Below are 12,159 nucleotides of genomic sequence, written 5' to 3'. Positions count from 1 at the left end.
CAAAAGAAGCATGCACACACTAGACTTACATAGAAACTATTTTTTTGTTTCTGTATACACTGTATGCTGGAGGCTGCTCAGAGTAGGTGGGGCAACCCAGTCAGATGGGCAGGGTACAGATATTATTATTATTATTATTATTATTATTATTATTATTATTATTATCATCATCATTATTTATGTTTCTAGAATATTTTTTGATTTAGGGGGTGAGGGAATGCTCAAAAAGTGACCATTCTTTTTGGGGGGACAAAACCAATGAGAGTTTAAAGTGGTATAGAACTGATGGATGATAGGCAGCTAACTCAAAGTATATTTGTAATATAAATTCACGGGGGGCCCATAGCTCAGTGGTAGAACACATGGTTTGTATACAAGTTCACACCCTCTAGTTTAAAGGATCAGATCGCACCTGATAGAGAAGACCCCTGTTTTTAAGGTCAAATCCACAACATACATTTAAAGCACATTGCTTTCCTGAAAGAATCCTGAGAATTGTATTCTTTAAGGGTGTTGGGGATGTAAATTACAGTTCTGAGGATTCCATGGGGGAAACAATGTGCTTTAAATATATGGTGTGAATGTGATAATAGATTTTGGAAAGGAGCTCCCTATGGCCTGCATATACCCAAAGAGGAGAAAAGCAGGAATGTATTGAGATTGCAAATTTTATTCAACCCTAAAGCATAGCTGTAATGTATTGTGAAAAACTACAAAATAAAGGCCTTTTTTCAATTTATATGCCACAAAACCATATATACCACAAAATAATACAAAAAGAAAGACATACAAACGCACACACTTTTTAGATTAAAAATCTTCCAAGTTGTCGAAAACTGAGCTACCCCATGCAGCAAGAATCTCTCCTCTCCCCTTGTTTTCAGTATTTACCGTTTCAAACTTCTGTGTGCAAAGTAATAGGGTGATCTCTGAAAATGTAAGTGGAGGAATTATTTTGAAACCAGTCAAGGGAACTTCTTAACTGGAATGTTATCTCTTACTCACTTTCTTTGAAGAGTCATCGACAGCTGGAGTTAAGTTGGCAGTCTTCTGACAAACTCTATAAGAACGACTTCATGGTATAGCTCACATTCACTGGGGTATTGAAGAGTTCAACAGATAAAGACTTGTGTGGTTTAGTTCAAGCTGTGGTTACTGGACTGGATCCTGGTGTGAATAAAGATCAGGTTCGGATTTATGTCGGCATGCTGAATTGCAAGCAGAATACAATTTTATTTTGGCTTCAAACAAGAATCTTATTTGGGTGTAGTTGTGCAGCATTTTCATTCCATCTCACGGAACATACTGTAGTATAGTCTCTCTTATGTGCAGACATGGCTGATAAGCTTATATCACCTGTACCAATTTTCTCAGCAGAGAATCTAGCACGTCAAGTTATTTATTTATTGCATAATGCCAAAATATGCTTCTAAGCATTAAATCAATCGCACAAGCATTCAAATATAAGCATTCATAATTAAAATACACAATTAAAATACTTAAACAACCCTATAGGCAGAGACTATGTTATACCACTGCAAAAACAAACAAACAAACAAACAGATCAATAGAAAAGTTTAGGATTCAGATGCTTATAACTGCAACCCAAGTATGTCTATTTGGAAGTAATTCTATTGAGTTCAATCAGACGTATTCACAAGTAAGTATATACAGAATTGCACCCAGCGTGTGCTGCTTTCACAACAAAACACCACATTCACATTGCTAATGATTTGATTCCATTCTTCACAGTAGCCTTTTTAATAATTGGGATCTGCAGGGATGTTCCCCCAGTTCTCCGAAAACTGAAAAACTTGTTACTAGTTACACTAGAAGCTCCTGTGTTTTCAAATATTGGTGACAATCTAATCAATTTGTCCAAATGGGGAAAGGGCTGGGAGGGCCTGCTTGCAACACATTAACACACCACACACATCAATGCACCTGAGCAACTTTTTTGTAACATGTCAAGTTCCTTTATACTTAGCAGCTCCTGATTATACCTATACAATGTAACATAGTATTAAGTTAAATAAACAAGAGGCATTGGTCTTTAAAATGAGGGGGTACTTTTTAAAATTTCAGCACAAGTTCAGTTTCCTTTACCCTCCCCATAGCCTGACTAAACTACTGCCAGAGTCTTCTGTTGCGGCTTACCTCCCACTGGAGAGCCCTCCCAGGTAGATCTAGAAAGAAAGAAAGAGAGAGAGAGAGAGAAAGAGAGAAAGAAAGACTTACTGGTCTCCTAACAAGATTTGGTTACTCACTCTAAGAAAGTGCCATCCACCTTCTGTCTTCTTAAGTGTTCCAGTGTTGAGAGTTCCACTGCTTGGGGTTCACTGGCAGTTTCTCCATCTGATGCTCCCAACTGGATTTCATCAACACCCAAGTTAGGTGCTGCATGGCACCATCAACATGTGGGCATCCCTTCACATACTTTTGCTCTGCTACAAGAGGAGCACAAGCTAATGGAACAGGATTCATCCTGCAATGGGCTTGTGGTGACGCAGAGGTAGGCTTTATGAGATCCATTCCCTACTGAAATAAAAAAAGGGGCCCATCTGTATTGGCATCCCACCGGCTTTTGAAGATGTCCACACAGGCATTCCTTTGATTTTTGAGCCTGAGTCTTCTGTTTTAATTTGCTGCGTTGTTTTAATGGGATTGCTTATGGCATATGGGTGTTTTATTGTTCTAATGGGATTGCTTTGTGTTGCATTTTAATTGTGGATGTTTTTATTTCAATGTTTGTGTAGACTTGTAAAATGCAAAGAAGCTATCTTTGGCCTTAAGCAGTATATAAATTAATAAAACATCAGCATCCGGGGAACATGTGTGCAACTAGGCTGACAGAAAGACTCCAGGCCATCCTGGGACAACCAGCTAAAGTGTTGTAGGATCCCACTAACTCCCTGGCAGAACCATTACAGATTTAGATGTGAATTCAGAGGAAGAGGAGGACCCTAGTTACTTGCAGGGGTTTCAATGGAGATTCCTCCCAGTTATGTGAGTATAGGATTGCTTAGCTACAGTTTGGTTTAGGGGAGAGGCAGCTTCAAACGGGATCTAATTCAATATATGAGAGTTTGTGTTTACGGCTTCCACTATTTTGAAGTTAAAGCAGGTTCCTTCTTTCTTACGAGAATATTAGTAGCCACAGATTATCCTCCATGAATTTCTCTAACCATGATGGCTATGCTCCATCTTCACTATTGGAGACAGAGAGGAGAACCCTATTGTGTTCAGGTCCTGCTTGCTGGTATGTCAAGTGAATCTGGTTAGCCATGGTAGGATCCTGAACTAGATGGGCCATGGGCCTGATACACCAGAGCTATTACTTTCTTATGCAATAATTTGCACTCTTCATTCTATTTGGTGCTTGAGTGAATTTGTAAGAGCTTTAATTATAAAAAACAAACAAAAAAACAACCAACCCAAAGTGTTTTAAACCGTTCCATAAATCCTTATTGTTTAATAAACGCCATGCCACACCGTTTGCGTTGGAGAACAGTGTCCACATTATATGAAAACAATATTAAATTAAATATGTGTGGACATTTACAGGAACTGAGGAAAGCTTCTTGACCATATAAGCCTAATTTTTAAATTGCAAGATGACATTCCAGGATGCATCATTGCTGTTTTTGAGACGGATGATGTCATTTGGCTGTTGGGTTTGCAGCTTGCCCAACATCCAAGGGAAGTACTATCTCGCCAGGAGACATGTCTTGTAATGTCGTCCTCCTTAGACTTCATTGTAGCGTTTGCCAAAAGAAAGTGTACTGTTGAGAAAAAGTGCTAGGTAGAAATAAATACATGTGTTCTCCTGTTAGATACCCTTATCTGGTGTATACAGTTGCACTGCTGAACTCAAGAAGCTTCATGCAACACAGCAGACTTAAATTACATAGAAACCAGTCAAAAGAAGCTCAAGTCACATATTGGATTTTTTTTGGATTAGGGATTTTTTAAAGGAGATATGCAGCATATTTTTAAGCAGATAGTTACATCATGTGCACGGCATATAGGCTAGTAGGTTCTTAGGCCTGGGAAAACATTGCATGCCTTATACTTTCCCCATTATGCCATTGCATTTTAAGCACCTCATCACCAAGCGATGATGGCTTACATTCAAATACTTGATAGCCTGGAGATGTGACTCTAAGGACCTTTCCAGGTGAGGGTTTGCTCACAAAGATGGAGTGGTGGTGAAGGACCCAGCAATGTTTTTCACATTAGCATGTCCCTTGAGAGGTCATTCAGACATCCTTTGCCTAGCTAGTGCCTTGATTGCTAGGGAAATGTATTTCCCCAGCACCAGTCAGAGCCGTGCAATGGATGCAATGTTTTGCTTCATCAAGGAATGACAGGTGAATCTACTGCAAGAAGAGCCATTATCAGCAAGTAAAAGAAGAAGAAGAATTTTAAAAAAATGAACTGGCTTAGGAGCAACTGGGGAGAACTATAGTGAAGCCTACCAAATGTTCTCCTTTCCCATTCATATAGTGAATGAAGTGTTAGGTCATGAGATGTACACATAAGGAACAAGCCCATGGTTCCTTGAGATCATTTGCAGCAATAATTCATTCTGAATATTGGACAGATGCTATAGGACTTGAACGCTGCTGCTAGATCCTTCCTTCATGCAACACTGAATTCCCAGAGAACAGATAAGGTTGCTGCCTCTCACTGATCCCTGTGCTGACTATACTTTTAAGGGTGACTCTACGCAGTATCTCAGCAAAGGCATGTTCCCAAACCCATGCCTGACAGATCTTAAGCTGGTGTCAGCCCTGAAAAGGGGGCAGGATAGAGCCAGGACCAGAGATGGAGTGGGGGGGGGGGAATAGGCTGGATCCTAAGCCCACTTAGATCCATCACATGGCCTGGCAACCCCAGCATGAGTTAAGCTGGCAAAAAAGTGGTATAACCCAAACACCATTTTAATAAAAAATTCCTTCCAGTAGCACCTTAGAGACCAACTAAGTTTGTTCTTGGTATGAGCTTTCGTATGCATGCACACTTCTTCAGATACTTCTTCAGATTCTTCAGATACTTCAGGTATCTGAAGAAGCGTGCATGCACACGAAAGCTCATACCAAGAACAAACTTAGTTGGTCTCTAAGGTGCTACTGGAAGGAATTTTTTATTTTATTTTGTTTTGACTAAGGCAGGCCAACACGGCTACCTACCTGTAACTGGAACTATGGAAGGCACCACATTGAGCCGCATGAAATGGAAGTCCATCAACCAGGTATCTGAAGAAGTGTGCATGCACACGAAAGCTCATACCAAGAACAAACCTAGTTGGTCTCCAAGGTGTTTTGACTAAGGCAGACCAACACGGCTACCTACCTGTAACTGGAACCATTTTAATAGCTTGTTTTCCCTCTGCCAGGCTTAGGCCAGCTCAACCAGAAGTATCCCCACTCCTGAATGCAATTTGAATCCAATGTACTTTATTGCAGCTTAACTTCTGCTGGGTTTGCTGGGTTTGGTTTATGCCAGCTTCTTGCATAATAGGACTGCCGGCTTACCTGGGAGCAAGCCCCACGGCGCTCAGTGGGATTTATTTCTCAACAAACAAGGTTAACATTGCATTGAAAAACGTGTGAGGCATAATGACTGACAACATGGTCTCCTTGCTAACTTCCAATAGGTGTGTATGTATGACAATACCATCTTGTTAATCTCAATTAGGGGTGGGCGGGTGATGTATAATTCATAGAGGTGTAAAGTATACATAGCTGCAGATGTGTGCAGGATAATTGCAAATGCCAGAATCTTTTAATTATATCATGTCGAGGCCAATGGAGTTGCAATTACCTCTCCCGTAAAATATGTATGTGTAATAATGGTTCAGTGTTCGGAATCAAAATGAAATGGCTACAATTAAACCACAGTCTTTCTGGAAACCATATAATATCTGGGTGTCCAATAAGCTCCAGACCACCCAACCTTCCATTGACTGTGGCTTCTCCAAGTTAAACCCCACCAGTTTCCAATAGTATAGAGCACTGGATATTTTAAGGCTCTTGTGAAAAGGGCATAGCATAATATATTTTACATTAAAAGTAAAATATTACTTTAAGCATGAAAATAAAATAAAATAAAAATTAAATCCTGATTTTGCCCATGTGTGCAGCAGATGAATTAAGAGTTTTGTAATAACAATTATTTGGTTAAAAAGTAGCCATTTATCTTCTTTTTCACTTCTTACTTACAAAACCCAGAATGTAAACAAAAGAGAGCTGGCTAAGCAAATCCAAATTTTCTTAGATTACTTCTAAACCACAGATTTTCCTCAACTCAAAATAATCTCACACAAGGTATCCAGCTTGGTTGAAATATACAAATATCCTTTCATTTCTTGCTTCTGTAGAGTAACTCTTGCAAACCTATTAGATAACAAGAGATACCCAACAAAAGTGAGTATGCAAGCAGCAATGGCACTCTCACATTGGAAAATTTGATTACTGTAACGTGCTTTGTGTGGGCTGTCCTTGTATCCGGTCCAAAAGATGCAGCTAGTTCAGAACGCAGCTGAGAAAGCTGAAATTGTTACCAGTTTTCTACCAGACCAGGTTCAAGGTTCTTACATCAATTCAAATCCCTAAATGGCTTAGGCCCAGTGTACATTAAGGACCATTTGATGCCTAATAACAATAATAATTTATTATTTATACCCCGACCATCTGGCTGGGTTTTCCCAGCCACTCTGGATAGCTTCCAACAGAATGTTAAAATACAATAATCTATTAAACATTAAAAGCTCCCCTAAACAGGGCTGCTTTCAGATGTCTCCTAAAAGTCTGGTAGTTGGTTTCCTCTTTGACATCTGGTGGGAGGGTGTTCCACAGGGCGGGTGCCACTACCGAGAAGGCCCTCTGCCTGGTTCCCTGTAAATTGGCTTCTCGTAGCGAGGGAACTGCCAGAAGGCCCTTGGCACTGGACCTCAGTGTCCGGGCAGAACGATGGGGGTGGAGTGCTCTGCCTCAATCACTGAGCACTGTTTGTGGTTCCTAAAGTCCCTGAGCTTCTGTTGGACTGATGGTTTAATGTGGCAAGCCCTCCCTTGTGGAACTCCCTGCTGGTAGAGGTTCAGCAGGGATCACACCTGCCTTCAGGGGGTTGGACTGGATGGCCCTTGTGGTCTCTTCCAACTCTATGATTCTATGATTCTTTTAGACGTCTCCTAAAAACTGTGCTATTGAGACAGGCCTTTCTGAAAACACATAGAGTTGTATTCAACTAACCTGTCCCGTCCACTCAAAAGTTTCCACTTGCACAATGGGACCTCTTCCACCATCCTCCCAACATCTGCTTTGGAGGTTTGGGGGCACATTTAGGAGGGGCAGGTGGGAAACATTCTGTAGCACAAGCAGAAATGCTTGCGCCAATGGAATGTTCACTTAGCACTAGGCTGGATTCCGCACATAAAAAGCACTCAAGCAAGCAAATTCCCCTCAAATAGCCCTGAAATTTGGGAAATCTCCCCGGTGACCTCGTTTGCCAGTCCTGCTCGTGGATCTCTGCAAGATGTCTGCAAATGTTCTGCTCTGGTGCGACATGCATTCCCTCCATGTATTCCTCCGTGGGACTCCTTCCAGAACACACGCACAGAGGGAAACCATTATTCTGGAACCAGCCCTGAATACGTTTCTGCTGCTTTCCAGCTGCCATTAATGGAGGGGAGAGAACAGGACAATCTGTACAAAAATATTAAGGTTGGTTATATAGATATATTTTCCCCCAGTCTTAGAAATATTTCAAATATTGAATTGGCAGGCGTTATGTGTGAATAGAAGACTAATGGGATTGTAATGTTATAGATACCAAGTAAGTGAAATCTGATCAGCTGTGATATGTATCACCATATATATCTTTCAAGACCTACTTTGGTCCTCATCATTGAAAAGCTGGAGCTGTGACCTTTTTCTATTGCTTTCCATTGTTTACTCCTTCGGCAGGTCATGTTTGAGCAACTGAGCTATGCCCATAAAGCAGCCTTCATCAAAGTGGTGCCCTGTGTATGTTTTGGACTGTCATGCCGGCTGGGGCTGATGGGAGTTGTCATCCAACAAGCATATGAGGGGCACCAGGTTGCTGAAAGCTGCCTTATCTTCAGCTATGCCTCCCTAACACACACTGTCATTGGCAACACATGCCTGTCACCTTGATAAAAGAGCTGTTCAGGCAGACCCTTAGGCCCTGGTGAACTCCTCTAGCAGGATCAGGCCTTGATTACTGCAAATCCCTTTCAGCAGTCCCCAAAGATAAACTGGATTTTTCCACTGCCAGTGTCAGATGTCGCCGATACTGTGCGTTCCTAGCTCTTAAAACAGCTGTCAGATGTGTGTGCCAAGCTCCTAGCCACTACAGGATTTAGAAAGTAATACTCAAGATACCTTTCTACCTGGTACAGGTAGGTAGCCGTGTTGGTCTGCCGTAGCTCATACCAAGAACAAACTTAGTTGGTCTCTAAGGTGCTACTGGAAGGATTTATTTTATTTTTTTATTTTGTTTTTTTTCTATCTGGTAGAATACCAGCATTCTTACTTTGTCAACAGTTCTGCCAGCATTGGCCCAATAAATTTTGCTGCCTGGGCTAAAAGACAATAGATCATGCCCTTGTTTCATGTACTGGACTGGGAATAGCAACTGCCTCACTCTGTTATATAACAGTGGCAGAGTCTAAGAAGAGGCAAACATTGTTTCATTACCTTTTCACTGTAAAAGGTAAAGGTAAAGGACCCTTGGATGGTAAGTCCAGACTATGGGGTTGCAGCGCTCATCTCGCTTTCAGGCTGAGGGAGCCAGCATTTGTCCACAGACAGCTTTCCGGTTCATGTGGCCAGCATGACTAAACTGCTTCTAGTGCAATGGAACACCGTGACATAAGCCAGAGTGCATGGAAATGCCATCTACCTTCCCACCACAGCAGTACCTATTTATCTACTTGCACTGGCATGCTTTTGAACTGCTAGGTTGGCAGGAGCTGGGACAGAGCAATGGGAGCTCACCCTGTTGCAGGGATTCGAACCGCCGACCTTCCTATCGGAAAGCCCAAGAGGCTCAGTGGTTTAGAGCACAGCGCCACCCGTGTCCCCCCCCTTCACTTTACCTTTATATTTTCACTGTAACCATGGCCTCTGTATGATTTTGGCAGTTGTGGCCATTGATAAAAGGGGTGGAGATGGGAATAAAACCAACTGCCAGTGGCTCCGGGGTGGCCACATCACAAAAAGAGAGGGCAAAATGAGACGCAGATTTGCATGTGCTAATTTATATGAATAGCTGCAATTTTGAAATGATTACTATAATTTAAACAGCGTGGAAAAAATATCAACGACCTCAGATGTGCTGATGATACAACCTTGATGGCAGAAAGTGAGGAGGAATTAAAGAACCTTTTAATGAGGGTGAAAGAGGAAAGCGCAAAATATGGTCTGAAGCTCAACATAAAAAAACTAAGATCATGGCCACTGGTCCCATCACCTCCTGGCAAATAGAAGGGGAAGAAATGGAGGCAATGAGAGATTTCACTTTCTTGGGTTCTATGATCACTGCAGATGGTGACAGCAGTCACGAAATTAGAAGACACCTGCTTCTTGGGAGAAAAGCAATGACAAACCTAGACAGCATCTTAAAAAGCAAAGACATCACCTTGCCGACAAAGGTCCGTATAGTTAAAGCTATGGTTTTCCCAGTAGTGATGTATGGAAGTGAGAGCTGGACCATAAAGAAGGCTGATCGCCGAAGAATTGATGCTTTTGAATTATGGTGCTGGAGGAGACTCTTGACAAGAGTCCCATAGACTGCAAGAAGATCAAACCTATCCATTCTTAAAGAATTCAGCCCTGAGTGCTCACTAGAAGGACAGATCCTGAAGTTGAGGCTCCAGTACTTTGGCCACCTCATGAGAAGAGAAGACTCCCTAGAAAAGAGTTGGGAAAGATGGAGGGCACAAGGAGAAGGGGATGAGATGGTTGGACAGTGTTCTCGAAGCTACTAACATGAGTTTGGCCAAACTGCGAGAGGCAGTGGATGATAGGCGTGCCTGGCGTGCTCTGGTCCATGGGGTCACGAAGAGTTGGACACGACTGAACGACTGAACAACAACAAAACAGCATGGAAGACTGTGAGCAGATGATGCGTAACTCTAAAATTTCTCTGTAGCACATGTCAAGCATGACTGTGGCTTCGCTCACTGGCTAAATGCATAGAAAAGTGGTAGGAGGCTATCTGTGGAGGCGAGGGCTATCAACGTCTACTTGCCATAACGGCTATACTCTGCCTCCACTATCAGAGGCAGTAATGCTTCTGAATACCATGTGCTGGAGGCCGCAGGAAAGGGAGAATGCCGGTTGTGTTTGGGTCCTGTTTGTGGGTTTTCTATAGGCATCTGGTTGGCCACAGTGAGAACAGGATGCTGGACCAGGTAGAGTCACTCCATCTCCTGGGTTCAGCTCCAAGGGCCTTCTGGCAGTTCCCTCTCTGCAAGAAGTGAAGTTACAGGGAACCTGGCAGAGGGCCTTCTTGGTGGTGGCTCCCGCCCTGTGGAATGCCTTCCCATCAGATGTCAAGGAAATAAACAACTATATGACTTTTAGAAGACATTTGAAAGCAGCCCTCTTTAGGGAAGCTTTTAATGTTTGATATTTTATCATGTTATAATATTCTGGGAGCCACCCAGAGTGGCTGGGGAAACCCAGCCAGATGGGTGGGGTATAAATAATAACTGTTGTTGTTGTTGTCTTTGCTTTTTATACATTTATATAAAATACGAAAATTTAAACAAAATAAAAATAACCTAATATTTGTTTTGATGCAATTTTGCCTAAAGCCCACATTTTCACAAAGCAATTTCCTCTGCAAAGAATCCATCTTTGCATGTTATTTTCACTACGTATTCATACAGAAGTGTTACCCTGTTAGGTGCATTTAAAAAAAAAATTATAATCTTTATTAAACTTGAAATTAACAAACCAAAAAGTACAAATTCATAAAACTAATAAAAAATCAATCAAAACACAACTTACAAATATAATTCAAACATATAAACAAATCTTGACATGTGTCCATAATCTCACTATTTCACCATTTTAACATTTCCTGGTTTATCTCAACTCTCTTGTATCTTTCTTACACATCATTCTACACTTATTTTCCCATTCTTAACCACTGACTTCCGCTTGTCGTCCTCTCAGGTTATTCAACCTTCTATCTTTGCTACTATATTAATTCTTATATCTATGCATTTTCTTTTATTCACCTATCATACAACTACGTATTCATATTCAGTATGGAATACTTAGAAATGGATCCATGACTTCAGTGTGGGGCATTGTTTTTTCAAATAGTCTCCGAATTTTCCCATTATTATTTTTTTTTTAAATTTTTGATTGCTACATCCCCTGATTGAATCTGTTAATTTGGCTAAATCTATGAAACTAAATACTTTTTCCTGCCATTCTTCAATTTTTGGTGTTTTTTTCCAATTTCAATTGGTTTTCCAATGCATTGCAATCAGGATTCTTTCCACAGCGATCATATATAAAAATAATTTCTCATCCTGTTTATTAATTTGTTCATCCACTATCCCCAATAAGAATGATTCTGGGTTTTTCCTTATATTTTATTATATTATATTTCTTTTTTTAAATTTCTTCAAAGACTTTATCCCAAAACTTTATAATTTCTCCACAATGCCACCACATATGCATGAAGGTCCCCACTTCTTTCTGACATTTCCAACAGAGGTTGTCTTTTGTTTTGTACATCTTATGTAATTTACTTGGGGTTATATACCATTTGTGAAACATTTTAATCATGTTCTCTCTGATCCCTTCTGCAGCTGTAAATTTCCAAGATTCCTTCCATAGCTTTTCCCATTTATCCAGGTCTATTGGCTTTCCTAAATCTATTGTGCATTTGGTCATTGTTTCCTTAACCATTTCATCTTTTACCTCCCACTCCAATAGTATATTATAAATGTTAGATATTGTTTTGTTTTTGTTTATTTTATTTTATTTGGTGCATTTTTGTACACACCACTTGGCCAGAGAGCTGCATTGCAAAATCTGGATAAATGCAAATTTCAAGGGGTTGTTGTGGTTGTTTTGCTTCTCATAAAGTATGAAATAGGTAGATTTGCCT

The sequence above is a fragment of the Lacerta agilis genome, chromosome 7, assembly GCF_009819535.1.
Source record: "Lacerta agilis isolate rLacAgi1 chromosome 7, rLacAgi1.pri, whole genome shotgun sequence".
NCBI lineage: Eukaryota > Metazoa > Chordata > Lepidosauria > Squamata > Lacertidae > Lacerta > Lacerta agilis.
The sequence above is the reverse complement of the archived record's forward strand: the minus strand, read 5'-3'. Positions refer to the sequence as shown.